This window comes from Alligator sinensis, unplaced genomic scaffold (genome assembly GCF_000455745.1).
Source record: "Alligator sinensis unplaced genomic scaffold, ASM45574v1 scaffold511_1, whole genome shotgun sequence".
Classification (NCBI taxonomy): domain Eukaryota; kingdom Metazoa; phylum Chordata; order Crocodylia; family Alligatoridae; genus Alligator; species Alligator sinensis.
The window spans coordinates 1,004,761-1,020,117 of NW_005842114.1; positions in this window are offsets into that span (position 1 = coordinate 1,004,761).

Consider the following 15,357-nt stretch of genomic DNA (forward strand, 5'->3'; position numbering starts at 1 on the left):
AAGCCTTAGCAGATGACATGGAAAAGGTAGCACATGTTCCGGTCCAAACTTGGAGCGGGTGGAAATTTGATTGGTTTTCACCCTGGCTTCCCCAGCTTGGATGGTTAAAGTGGGGTTTGATGGCTTTTTGTCTACTAATATCGGGGTTCTGTCTGCTTCCTTGTATGCTATCCTGCATGATGTCCATTGTAAAACAAACTGCTCGGAATGTCACCAATCGTGAAATGCTTCTACGTTACCAGGCACTAGCCCTCGCTGAAAGTTATCAAAATCCGTAGAGAAAGAAAGCATCTTGAGGGGGGAGTTGTGGTACAAATACGATTAGAGGTCAGACATAATGATTGAATTTAGACATAGTGCTTTCTTTGCAAAATGCTTCTGTATTCGACATGGCTTGCAAATGGCGTCAGCATTAGCTTCTGCACATAGATTGAAGATATAAGATAAGGAGTTGTTAGAGGATATTAAGTTTACCACAGGCCCCCTGTTAAAAGCACACACAGGTGCTATACCATAACCCATAATAAGTTAAGCTTAACATGAAAACCTATACATCCTGTGGAAATTTAGACGTAACCATGGAAACTTTGATGTTTTGCGGAAACTTAGACGAAACAGTTGAAGCTTGTAGACGCTGTAAGACAGCCAATAAGTGCATAACATGCTACGGTTCTTTGTTTAGATAAGCTATAAAAAGACCCTCGGACAAAGACCGGGGGTCGACTCTGCTTTGGGCTACTAGCCCCCTAGTCGATCTTTATTATTTGCACAAACAATAAATTTGAAATGGACCCAGCCTGAGTGTGTGTGACTCTCTCCTTGAGGTCAATCGGAAAAGCCTCCAGGGGCATGAAACTAGCCGTTTGGGCAACAGCAGCTTGCTGCTCTGGAGTCTCAGCTGCTCTGGCTGCAGCTTTTGCGAGTCAATTTTTGGGAAGTTTGCTTCTTGTATATTGCCTTATAGGGAATGCCTCTCACAACCCCCTAATCAGTCCCTGAGAAGGCTCAGTATGGTTTTCTCCCTGGACCTTCCTTAAGCCCTCACTCTGCCTGTGGGTGCTCCCAGGTCCTGTTAACCAGTCCCAACCATAGCCCTTAGGGGAATACTCCTACATACGGAGCCTTCTCCAGCTGTACCAGTTGACCTTGGCCAGGAGCTTTGAGCTTTGCTAAAGAATGTTTTGCACATGCAAATTTATTCTGCTTCCTGGGGCTGACCTCTCACAGGGGGTAATGCAGTACAGATCCAAAAAATTGGCAAATTTTTTTTGAGCCAAACCAAAAACCCCTTAATATGCATGCAAATTTCAGGTCTCTAGGTATCATGGTCTTGGAGCTATGGCACTGACACTTACACACACAGAGGCCCTTTTATTAATATAGAGTGCATCTTTTCCCATTTGTTCCTTACCCAGACATTTGAGCTTGCAATATACTCTTTTACTGGAAATTAGCTCACCATGGTCAACTCTTGAGTTTTACTTACCTTCTATTGTCCATGGCTTTCCTTTCAGTGCTAACAGCACTGTTTCTGGCACTACGTTGGCTTGTGCACCTGTGTCCAGCGTAACATTAACAAATGTTCTATTTGTGTTCAGGATGATCAACCACTGACTGTCTGCTCCGATATTGTCCATTGTTCCTCTGAAGAATTCCTCCAAGCAAGTGGCATTTTTGTCATCCCCACTGTCCCATGCTGCGCATATTCTCACAATCATTGCAAAGTAACAGCAATTTTAATACAGTGTACGCAATTCTATGTGTTGTTTTTGTGGATGCTGACTGGGCTCTGCATGTCTCTTTGCCTCAGGTCTCTTTTCTTGTTTCATTTTGGATTCCCTACCACGTCCAGTGTCAGAGCACTGTCCACCTTTCCATAACTTTGGTTGGGACTCAGTGAGCTGCAGATTTGTAGCCCAGTGGCAAAATTTGCTAATGGAAAATCCAGGTAGCAACCCCCCCCCCCCCCAAAAAAAAACAAAAACAAAAAAAAACAACCAACAAAAAACTGGGGAAAAAAGGAGGAGCAGAGACATGTCAGTAGCATGCACCAGAACAAACGGGGCTGGGCATCCAGAGCAATGCTTTGGCTGCTGGCCAGGTTCCATACTGCCAAATCTGTGCCCCTGCTGCACCAGGACACCAGATAATACTGCTGGGATCAGCACCTCCCCTAACCCTACCCAGGACAATCTGCTGTGCACCAAAGTGCACATGTAGGGGCATGCAATGGAGCACAAAGTGGTGACACAAATTTGTGCCACTATTTATGCCTCTACAAGCACACACTCCTGCAGGTGGGGACCTGTCCACTAAGTCCAAACCAAAGTTATGGGACGATGGACAGTGGTCTGACACTGTGGATATGGTAGGGAATCCAAGATGAGACAAGAAAAGAGATCCGAGGCAAAGAAGCATGCAGAGCCCAGTCAACATCCACAAAAACAATGCAGGGAGTTGCACACGCTGTATTAAACTTACTGTTTGTTTGCAACAATTGCAAGTTTGCAGTGTGGTGCACATTTTCGTGTTCTCTATGTGTGGTTTGTGGCATGCACCTCTGCAGGTGGGGGTGCATCTACACATGCAATTAGCACGTAGCAATAAACTCTGGCACAGTTCAAGCTGGAGTTTATTGCTCCCAGGTGCAGCATTTACACATGCACTTGGGACCGCAGCACATTGAGCCAGGGCTGAGCAGTCATGGTTGGCAGGGGATCTGGGGGGCCAGCCTGCCAGCCTGAAGCTGCTCTGCCCTGGCTCAACATGCTGTGGAAGGGCTGGCTGGGGTATGAGGGTACTAGTGTGGGACTAGATGACAGGCAGCCCTGCACTATAGCACCCTCATGCCCCAGCCAGCCCTGGTTACTGTCTTCACCTGTGTTTCAGTGCAATAAATAACTCTACTATAGGACAGTCCTTGTCCTGGACAGTACTATCCTACAGTGGAGTTAATTTATTTACTGCACCATAATAGGGGTGTTATGTGTAGAGAGTGTTGCTTTACTGCACAGCTAAGTAGTCAACTCTGCAGTAAAGGGAACGTGTAGATGTACCCAGTGACTCCCTCTCTTAGGCAGATTCTAATTGCTTTCTCAAATATGAATTTCTGGACTCTCTCAATTTTTTTATTCCATATCCAAATTGATTTCCAGTTTCTTATCAGAGACTCAGCCTTAGAGTGAATTGTAAGATTGTTTTTTTAGCCTCAGATCACTCACAAACTCATCCACATTTTCACTTTCTGTTGGTCTCTGTTTAAAAACACATTGCTCACATATTTCTTTTTGATGTGGCATACAGCTCTCCTCACACTGTTGTAGTCCTGACTCATAGTTAGCCTCTTTTCCCTGTGTTAACCTTCTGACTTTTTTTTTTTGGCTCTCATTTCCTGAGCGCACTCGCTCTTAACTGCTCCATTCTTTCACTCCATATTTTCTCATTTCCTTTTGCTGCTGGTCCCATGTGTTGTTCGGTGATCACTCCAAGCCCTGGAGTGCAACAGGCTTCAATTTGTGGCCTGAGCTCTACCTGATCATGTCCTGTAACGAGAGCCTCCGTCCAGTAGCCACCGACAGTAGTTTCCCATCTAACCCACCAGAGGAGAAAGGGAAATAGAAGAGCTCGACAGCAGTTTCCAGGTCATGGACTTGGAAATGGAAGGATGGCTGCATCCTCTCTTCTTGACACCCCAGACTGAAGAGATGCTTGGTCCCCAGCTCTGCAGATCTGGTAGGTCCCTTGTGTACAGCTGTCTGTGAGACCCCAGACTTGGGAAGGGAGCTCCCTGGTGCTAAGGAAACTCCACAGACAGATCAGTGCTGCCAAGGGCTAACATAGATTAAATTAATGGGGCCTGGGGATGCTCACTGCACTGGATGAGGAGAAGGAGCTGTGTGTGTGTTAGGGGGGTGGGGAGGGGGGAGGGTTCTGCTTAACCCAGCTTGGAGGGGGAGGGAGAGCTCCAGCCTATGTCTAGCAGAGGAAGGGAAGCTGTTTTACATATTCCCTGTTGCAGGGACGCTGTGGGCCCAGGCCTCCCCATGCATGCAGGTAGTGGAATAAGGCCCCACACGACTCCACTCTACATGGGCTGGGGCAGGCCCAGGTGGAGATGGCTCTCTCTGCAGGAGGACTGAGGGACAACAAGCCAAATGAGATCTGAGCAGAAGCAGCAACTTCCTTCCCTGGGAGCTTGCTCCAGAGAGGAGGTGCCCCCCCCCCACCCCCATAAACTCTAGCACTCATCCACATCCCCTCAGCTCATCATTATAGCTCTGAAAAACATGAAGGATGCCAGGCCTTCTTGGCTGTGGACTTGGCTGCAGAAGTAACCCTACAGAATCCATACCAGGTTTTACAGGGCCCTTGTGACTGCGCCGACTGGAGGTGTGTGGGGAGAGGGCTTGACTGCAGTTATGCCTAGAGGGAACACCAGCCTGCTTGGCTGCAATCAATAAACCTTGTAGTCCTTTTATCTTAATGCAGGGTTCAGTACATTAATGCTGGGCTCCCAGGGACCTTGGGCTTACAATACATGCCAATGGGGAAAACCACCCCAAAAAATGCCATGCAAGGCATCAGAAGCCCTTCATTCTGGTTTATCCAATCAGAGACAGCCCCATCTTTGCTCAGGCTCGGAGAAAGTACTCTTTTCTGTAAAGTTTTGTGCCCCTGTGAATATGGGGTTGCAGTAGAAATCCGGATGCATTCTTTGCTGCTTGGTGTAAATAGCAGTGCTGCTGTGATCTGTAGGTCCCAGTGGGGAACAAGATTAGTGGAGGCTGAGAGAGGTCAGTGGAGAAACCCTAATCGCTCTGGTTTTAATCCCATCTCCTCAGCCAAGCTCTCAAATGCATCTGGACATCTGAGATCCTCTGGCCATCAGGGCTGGGAAATCCAGGAAACCCTCGCTGAGACAAAGTAATGACTATTTGTGCTGCTGGTATTTTAATTATAACAGTGTCTCCAATCTCCTGTGCAAGCTTAATTATAGGTTAATTATCAAACACGGCCTCTGCTTTGTGTGTTTCTTAAGCAGCACAGACAAAGGGGAAGAGAGTGAGACTCTGTGTGCGCGGGCACACTCACAAATATGTAGTTATGCACTGCAAAGTACCAGGGGAAGGGATAGAGAGAGAACAGGTGTTGGGACTTGCATACCTGGTTCTCGTAAGAGAAAACACTATTGGGACTTTATACCCTAAAACACCATGCACTCACATTATACCATGTGCCCCAAGTTGTGTGGAGTGGGATTACAGTGCACTATGCTAAGGTCCAGGAGACAGTCTGTCCCAAAGATCTTCAGATATGCCAGACTTGGACCATGGAGACTCGGCTTTATCAGTATCCTCAGGGCAGATCCTACAGATCAGGGCTGTGCTTAACCTGGGCACATGTGACTAAGTGTGAGCATTTATTAGAATTAAGAGCATGTCTGTAGCTCTCTAGAGAGTCAGTGTTTTATTAGCTGTAAATATTGCTTAAATAAAGCAAAGCAGTGCCAGGTAATGAGTCCTGAACTAGCGCTGGAGAAGTAACAGTCCTGCTGGGCTGCTAATTCACTGCTGACAACAGGAAGTCCACAGAGGGTCTTGTAAACCATCATGACAAGGTTTGCACTGAAAGAGCATTCTCCAGTGTTAATGCCCATGGGAAGCCTCTGATGGGTCATGTCAAGGCACCGGTATTAGGCCTTAATGGTTTAGGATTCCTAGGGCTCTACTGATATTTAGTCTTCTTTCTGACAGTGCATGTTAGTGCTGTTAAGTTCTGCTCCATCCTATCTCAGAGTCCAGAAGACGCAGCAGAAAAAGCAGTATAACTTGGAAAGGGCTAAAGAATCTCAGTTAGTCCTAGGGGTACTTGGGTAGAGTATGAAAGGAAGGAAAGGGGATGCATTTCCCTCTCCTGGCTGGTTAGAGAGGAGGCTCTACTGTCAGTTGATTTGCTTTTTGGTTTTGTGACTGTTGAAGGACAGGAAAAAGACCAGGGCCTGGCACTTTATTCCCACTCCCTGCCTGCAAAGACCACCATCCAGCTCTGACAGCCCAGCCCAGCCCAGCCCAGCCCAGCCCAGAAAGCTTACTACATAACAGAAATCTCCTTGTTTCACAGGGGATCTGAGATCCATAGAGACTAAGGGTGCCTATTCACGATCAGTGAGGCTGTGCAAATGTGCTGTAATTACAGCACATCAGATCGAGTCTACTGGAGCATGGTAATAACCATGCTCTAGCACAGGGGTGGGCAATTATTTTGAGCAGGGGGCCACTTACTGAGTTTTGGCAAGCCATGGAGGGCTGCATGATAGGCAGCCAGGAGCGGATAAATATCAATTTTCTAATTATTTTTAGGGGTCCCGCGGGTCGGATAGAATGGCCTGGGGGGCCGCATCCAGCCCGCAGGCCCCATTTTGCCCACCCCTGCTCTAGCAGCCTCCAGCATCTCATGTATCAGCATCCCCATGCTTCAAAATGCAAACTGAACACCAGTCTCCTGAATCCCAGTCCAATGCCACCCTAAACCATAAGATCAGCCGTTCTTTCTCTTTCTACTTTAGCCTTGTCTGGGCTGGAGGTAAATGCAAGTCTAGTGTTACCTCACTCCACCTACATTATGGATCCCAAGCTGTATCTTGAAGCCAAGACTCTATGTTTGTCTCTGGAGTTGGATGCCCTGTTCTGTTTATGGATCTCATTAAAATGCCTTATGCCCCATGTAAATCTCAGAAGAATGAAATTCTGGGGGGCCAGAAGGGAGCGAAGGGTCACCGCTGAGCCCTTATTAGCCAAACAGCCGTCATTTAGAAGAAACTGATTCTGATCTAAAGTGAAGCCTCGCTGAGCAGAGCCACCTTTAACCTGTTGCTAAAACCTGCTTTTTAAAAAAGCTGTAATTCTAGAGCACATCTCTGACCTCATTTGATTCTAAAAGGCAATTTGTTCTTGCTTAGCAAGCAGCTTGGGAAATGAAAAAGCCAGTGAGAACCCCAGACAAGAATTGATAGGAACAAGCCCAGCAGTAATCAGGGAGTCCAGAGAGCTGCATACCTCTCAACCTGGATACAAAGAACTAAACACACCTCTGGTGTAATGGCATTTTGACATTTGTCTGTCCTACTAGCCACACAGCAAAGCATGTGCTAAGAAAGCTGTGCGCTGTGTGTGGCAGAGGCAGCTAGGTAGTGGTGAGTGGCAGAGGAAAAAGGATCAGTTCTCTTTTTCATTAACTAATTCTGTTGCTCCCCCTCAACTAGGGCATGATAAGCACAGCGGGTCCAGAAGGGAAATCACCTTCTATTTCCCCTTTGGCTGGATACAGCCCACCAGTCAATCTGGGAGAAATGGAAGATGAAATATTGCTGGTCATGTTTGCTTTTTAAAACAAACCTCAGTTAAATCTGAGCCTACTAATATCCTGCATTTTCCTGAGGCTGCAAAGCCAATAAGTGGCCATGTCTACACATGTTCTTTAATGCGGAGTAGACTAATTAGCTGTGGAGTAAAGCATCATCATCTACATGCTAGACCGCAGTTAACTAATTTATGCCAGCGTAATAGTACAGTCGGGGACAGTACTATCTTATGCTGGGGTAATTTATTCCAATTAAGCACACAAGTAGATGCTGACCACAGGTATAAATTGCACCTGGTCAGCCCAGCCAGCTGGGGGCCAGATTCCTTCCTGCTGCCTAGTCACGTGGCTCCGCACTTTCAACACCCTTATGCCCCAGCCAACACCACCACCCGGAACCTGAGGCTGACCCCCTGTGCCCTGTGCCAGCCCAGGCTTGCTCTGCCCTCTCTCAAATTGCTGCTGTTCCAGACACATGTATAGACACTGTGCCCAGGCATAGTTTACTCCAGCTGAAACTGCTCTGGAGTTTAGTGCTTCACATTAATTGCAAATGTAGATGCTCCCAGTGTCTCCACACCCTTGTGGAGCAGTTAGAAGAACTGTTATCCTCAGGTGTAGAAGTGGGTTTGGGAACCACTTGACACAGGTCACACAGTAAGTCTGTGGCAGAGCTAGCTGCGAATCCTAGTTCCCCGGCTTCTGAGCATTAACATGAAGAACTCAGTACCAGGCTCCCCTATGAAGTAATCTTGTATTGCTAGGAAGGATGAGGCTTTATGGCATTAAATTCCATAGAGCAAAGTGAAAGAGGTGAAACCTGCAGGTTGTGCCCAACAAGGGGAAGCTGGACTGAGAAGAAAAGCAAACCAATGGACATCATCTGACTGGCAGTACCAGCGGGTTTCATAAAAAGAGGACTGGAGCAGAGACATACAGGCCTAGCTTCAGGAGCTGAAGAGTAAGGATATACACAGGGCACCCATGCCATGCACTGCACAGATGATAGCATCTCCTTTCAGCTGGAAAGGATGTAGCAACTGATTTTTCCACTGCCACTAGCTTGGGGTAGTCCACACATTTGTCATGATAATTTATTCATGAGCTTGGGGTCCTTGGCTTCAAAAGCCAGTCCCCCTTCTTCCTGACCTAATGAGCTACCTCACAAACTACTGATGGGTCCAGCAACCAGAGAGGCAGCAATACCACATCACTACAGGCAATTGCAGAGCAATTACAGCCATGCTGTGAAATGCTCCCTCCAAGTGGATGTACATGGGGAATTTAGATTGGGCAGGATCTGCACGTTCACCATGCTTAGGTATAAACAGCTACGCAAGGGGCAAGGCAGGGGAAGTCCAGGCCTGTGGCGTTTAATTTTTAATTAAATTTTTCAGTGAACTGAACAGTGGCCAGAAGTGTCAGACTGAAGACCCAGGAAGCAAAGAGCCAGCCATATGAACAAAAGACCATGAGATAAATGGGAGCAGGGACTTGCAGTGCACTAGCTGCTCTGGGGTAACTGCCTATGCGTGCGCTTTAATCTTGCAGTAAATTAAAGCTAACCCATGTGCCCATTCCCTTGTGTTTCCTGTGCATCTCCTGGCCTTGCCACACTTGCTACCACTTCAGGGCAGGGAGCTGGACTAGATGATCTCTTGAGGTTGCTTCCTGCCCTACCTTTCTGCCATCCTGTGATTAACTTCAGAAGAGATGCAGCTTAGGTAGAAAATATAGCCACCACCTCACAACACCCTCCCACTGGGCCTCCCTCCTGCACTGTCAGGAGATTCATCCAGTGCATCCAGATTCAACCTCTGATCCATGCGGCTACATCATGGAGATTTCCAGACCCATGGAAGCCCATGGGTCTGGAAATATGGCTGCAGGGGAGCACTAGTAGCATGAATTGCTATGGCTCTGGATTACACCATGGCAATTGCCACCACTTCCCCACCACCAAATTTCCAGACCCATGGGGAGCCCTGCAGGCTGGATGATATGGCTCTGTATACTGTGGTCAGATCCGGTGTCCAAGGTCAAGCTGGGGTCAAATCCAGCTTATGGGGCTGGGCCAGCCGCTGGGTTGCACTGTAGACTGACCCCATGCACCAAATCCATGTTGTATCCAGCTCATAGACTGACTCTGCCTACTGGACCTGGTCTGTCGACTGGCTCCATGCCACTCATTTGGCACATGGGGCTGGAAAGTTGAGCACCACTGGATCAATCTATTTCTGTTACAGGAGCTTAATCTAACAATTAAATGGCTGAAGCAGGAACAGGAAAGTTGCCCCATACCTTTTCAGAGAAACTTTCACCTTTGTTCTTTGGTTGCCTCCTTGTTCTCAGCAATCTTGTCTGAACAGGACAGTGCCTGTGCGCCAGTGAAAAGGAAAGACGTGCTGTTCAGGTACTTGTGTTGCGGCTGCAAATCCGTGGGCTGAAGCAGGACATAAAGCGTGCCTAGACCTTCTGCTGGTCCTTGGGACAGAAGTGAATTTCATGTTGAATGGTTTAATGCACTATCTGGTCATTTGCAAGCACACCATGCTGGGACTAGATACCTCTGGGGTCTTTACAAGCACATCAGCAGTCTCTAGGTAGCCTGAAGGTGGGTATTTTCTAGGAACAGTATTCAGACAGCTCTGGGATGGACTCAAGCACAGCACAAGGAAAGAAATAGCCAGATCTAGTCTGGGTAGTTTAGTGCAGCAGAGGACAAGACAATTCACTTACTGGCTCTATTTATCTGCCTTGTGTGCAGAATACCGGGACACAGCCTCAGCCAGCATAAAGTGGCCTTGTGCCCCAGGAGCCAGTGGACTGACACCATTCCACACATCACTTCCTCCACATGTTATCTTTGCAATTTCTAGGGGCTGCATTCTGTTGCTGTTGGAACCACAAAGTGACATTAATAGGGAGGGATAGTTTAAACTGGAGATTTGCAGGCAACAATATGCATGGATTTCTGCTTTGCCTCACCGTAGGCAACCAGCGCTGCCATTTACTCTGTGGGAGGCAACATTTGAAATTGCTCAGGCCCTTTTATATCTGCAAGAGAATCCTTGACACTCTCAAGCCACTTCCATTGTGCCGTCCGCATAGATCTGCCTGTGAGCCGCCAAACCTATTTTATGTTTGCAGCTAAGGCAATTTCTCACACATTTCAGCGGCCTGTGGGCACAATCTTAAGGCTTCGTTGGGGTGCACTCTCAGATCTACAATGTTGTGGGTCCCTTTGAAGAGACCTGTTAAGAATGTGGCCTCTAACTTTTTCCAGTTTACTCTTATTACATAAAATATGGCCACAATTTTGTCTAGGACCTAAAACCAATAGAGATTGCTCCCTCAGCCTTCAGCATTTGTAAAGTCACAAGTTACATTTCAGTTACAAAGCACTTCACTGGCCTCATTTGTTTATAAAACGTATAACTGTGTTTTGTCTAGATGGGGAAACTGATGCACAGCGTGCGGAGGTGCTGATTTACTCAAGGTCATGCAGCCTGCTGAGCATTAGCACGGAGACACAGAACTTCCAGTTCTTAGACTGCTGCCTAGCCCATTAAGGACCTTTTGGGGGTCTCTGGCCTTTTCAAAAGCCGTACGTGACATTTGCTTTTAGAGTGAAGCTATTTTCTCCATTTTTTAACAGCAATGCTTCTGCTTCTGTTAAAGGGCTCCCCATTCAGAAATACTTCTCTGATTCCATATCAGATTGTCCTTTCGGCTTTTTTACTTCTTTCCTTCTCACCTCCGTCTGTTCCAAATGGAGCAGCAGCAGCAGCCGCAACTTTAATTGTAAGTACAAATCTGTATGCTGTTTGCTTTCCACACATCAGCCACCAACCAGCTGCTTTCAGTGTGAATAATGTATGCTCAATTAAGGAAAACAATAGTAAGGAACAACATAGAGCATGGTGTGTGCATCTCCCCTCCAACAGGCAGCACCTACTCTGAAAACAAAATGCCTGCTGTCCCTGAACACAGGTAGAGTTCTTAGAAATGGAAAGTCATTGCAGTCGCAACGAAATATCCTGCACAGCACTTCCAAAAACAGCTTCTACTTCTCACTGAAAAGAGTCTACATTCCTTCACAACTGATGCAGGGAGGGGGCAAACATCTTACACAATCATAACACAAATTAATTTCTATTATGTATGAACTTATATTACAGCAGCACTTAGGGACCCTGGATAAGACTGGGTCCCTTGTGCATGGAGTTGTATAGACCCAGAATACGGTCATCTCTGCATAGGTACAACAAGCAGTTTCTGCACCCAGGGTAAAAGTGGTGGCAGATGCTGGTTTTATACCCCCTCAAAATAGGCAGCTGGGGTTTGTGCCCCTGTAGCCATGTTACTGCATTTCTGTGCCACCACATACTGGGCAAGGGAGCACTGCCAGGGAGATATGTTCTGCTCATCTGCTCCCACACCACACACACCAAGTGACAAATCCCAAATATACACATGGTGCGCTCTAAGGGCAGGCACAATGCTGCTCTCAGGTTCCAGTGTGTTATTGATCCACTCCTAGTGCTACTTGAAGAGCAGCTACATTACATGACTATGGTTATTGAGCAGCTGGTGCATGCTGACTGGGATTGAGCAGGTAAAGTCATGTTTTCAGGCTGCTCCCGAGGGAGCTCCCAAGCATAGTTGGAAGCTGTGGTGACCTGCCCTGAAGTTTGTTTGGCAACCATTGATCCTTCCAGAGCATAGTATATGCATGAGAGGTCACCCAGACTTCAATGCATATGCCTAGGCAGGAGCTCTGAAGGAGGCTGCCCAGACCTTCATCCCCCCTTTAGGTCACTGAGACAGAATCCTAAGGCCAGACTGAGTCCAGGCATTTGGCACCACCGTGGCTGTCTTTGTATAAGCATCTGGGAACTGAACCCTGGTCTCTTGCATGGCACACAAGGATTCTACCACTGAACCACAGGGGACTCCCTGCCCTGAAGTGCTTATTGTCTAAGTAGACAAGACAAAGGGTGGGAGAAAGAGCTACCACGTTCTTCATATGGCAATTGCTTCATGGAAGGAATTGGGTTTCATCTGTGTTTGCGCAGCACTCAGTACCATCCAGTAGGGTCCCTACAGTCCTGGGTTGCAGGCACTTTGGTTCCATTTTTCTCCATTACACTGGTGAGGGAGGCAGAAGCATGAGGTTAGGGGCCATGGGTTAACTGGGAGAAAGTTGAAGCAACATTCACATGTGCAGATTGTGTATCTTATGCAGAAAGAGCAGAAAGCAACACATGGAACCAGCCATGTTCAGCTACCTGCCTTCACAGTGCATCTGGGACAGACATGCAGGCAGCCAAACCCTCTGCCAAACTGAGGTCTCACCCAAAGCCCATGAAAGACAGTGCTCCCACGGACTTCAGCAGACTTTGGATCAGGTACCTGCCACGCAGTTGGTTGTATACTATTAAAAATCTGCCACCCAGAAACAGCTACGTTTCACTGATAAGTCAGACGATACAGATGATACTTGCAAAGTTTCATAGTTTCTAGGGTCGGAAAGGACCTGAACAGATCGTCAAGTCTGACCCCTGCCCTGGGCAGGAATGAGTACTGGGATCATAATACCCCAGCCAGATATCTATCCAACCTCCTCTTGAAGACCCCCAAGGTAGGGGAGAGCACCACCGCCCTTGGGAGCCCATTCCAGAGCCTAACCATAAAGTAATGCCTCCTGATATCAAGCCTGAACCTGCACTCAATCAATTTGTGACTGTTATTCCTTGTTATCCCTGGTGGTGCCTGGGGGAACAGAGCCTCACCTATTTTCCGCTGTCCCTCCTGGTGAGTTTATAGACGGCCACCAGATCCCCTCTCGGTCTTCTCTTGTGGAGGCTGAATAGATTCAGGCCCTTTACCCTATCTTCATAGGGCCTGGCCTGCTGCCCCCGACCATGCAAGTGGCCCTCCTCTGGACCGTCTCAAGGTTAGCCACATCCTTGTTTGCCAGATGGGCAGGTGTCACATCCTCACAGGGCCTCTGTGAGCAAACTGAGGGGCTGGGAGTACTATTTTCACTTCTGCAGGTGATGATGTGATGAGAGGTAATACTCAAGGTACTGAAAGTCAATCCTCCACACCTCCCTTTTCCCCACAACTCTCCCTGGTGAAGGTTCGAGCTGACTCGGTAATGAGTTTAAAGCAGGATATGCTTCCAATGAATGAATGAGACATCTAATGAATATTCAAAATTGGCAAAGCAGATCGCTTTCAGCTAAATTTGATCACAATAAGGGATAAATTAAGCTGCAGGATGAATACATTAGAAATGAAGATTAAAAGAACGCACTGTACAAAGTCAGAAAAGTAGGTTTAGCCAAAATCTGACAGTGTACACAAACAGACTAAAATAAAGTTCCTTTCACCACAGCGATAATGAGGAGAATTGGATCAAGGCTCTCAGTGAGTTCCTATGGAAACACATTTTTTTTATTTAAAAATAAAGGGCGGGGGGGGGGATTGCCTGGGAGATAAAAGATACTCAGAGGTCTAAGAATAGAGGGTTATGCTCAGAAAGGGTTATATTTAACAAGACAAATAACCTTGTGTCAAGGGAAAGTCCAAGCTGGAAAGCAGGAATCATCAAAGAGTTGCCCAGGCAAAAAATCACTGCTCCGTAACTGAAGTGCAGTGCAGGCTTGACATCTCATGGGGTGCAAAGCCAGATCCTAGGTGGCATCCAGATGAACACAGATGTGTGGTATGTGATGCCTGCAGATCTGTCTGCAGCACCGCACACTGCACCAGCAGGCATTCCCCATGCTGCTACCTTGTAGTGTAGTGTGTGAAATCCCAGGGTCGAAAAAATCCATGCCCAAAAAAAGCAGGGCAGCACATGTGGCAGCAGCACTCACCGCCCAATATCGGAGCCTGGCTGGCTGAAGCCTAGCCAGCCAGAGGCCCCCAGGACCCCAGGTAAGGCTGCTGGGGCCAACACAGTTGCTGGCCTCAGCCTCTCCTACCCTACCCTACCCGGGATAACCTGCCATGTGCCAGAGCATGCATGGCACCGGTGTTCCCTGGCGACAAGCAGCAGCAACACAAGGTGTGCCACTGCTGCTTGTCCCCAAGGAAACAAACATCTGCTCTCATGTGGACATGCATCTGGAGATTAAGTGCATAGCTGGGCGAGTAGCCTCTCAAACCTTGTCAGGAAATCCTTCTGAGTGATGGCAATACCTCCCCTTCCCAGAGCAGCTCGCTGCGAGGATCTCAAAACACTTTGCAAATGACTCAGGAGTTGAGATGGGACCTTGAGCTGCTTTCATCCCCAGGGATAACTTAAGCTTCACAACAGTGAACCATGTAAACATTTTTAGATAGAGCAACAGAGAGGCTAACTTACAAGAGAGTGAAGCAGTTGAAGAACCCAGGGGTCCTGGCTTATGGACTCATCTGCTAAGCACTAAACCACAGGGCAGCATGCCAACCATATGCTAGGTGAAGGGAATCAAGCCCTCGTGACCTCAGCAGCTAGAAGATCTAGGTGTTTTTAGGGTGCAGCTGTCCCTTTTACATAGGCAAGAGAAACAGGAGTCCCGAGTTCCAGTCCCAGCTGCAGCCCAGATTCATTGGGAAGCCTTGGGCAAACCACTAGGCTCTCCTGTCTTTAAAGAGTTTAGATGTGAGGGCATGGTTTCTCTAGCAGAGTGGTGTTGTCAAGGGGAGTCAGCTGTATTTGTAGCATGTGAAGAATGAAGCAAATATTACTGGTCCAGGACAGTGTCAGGCTTTTCCTAGGACTGCTGGACTCCTACATCCCAAAGAGGCAAAGTGTGGAGGTTCATGCTGTGCTAACCCCCAAATGCTTCCTCACTTCGTGAAGTCTCCAGGCCTTTCATAGATTCATAGATGTTAGGGTCGGAAGGGATCTCAATAGATCATCGAGTCCGACCCCCTGCATAAGCAGGAAAGAGTCCTGGGTCTAGATGACCCCAGCTAGATACCTATCTAACCTCCTCTTGA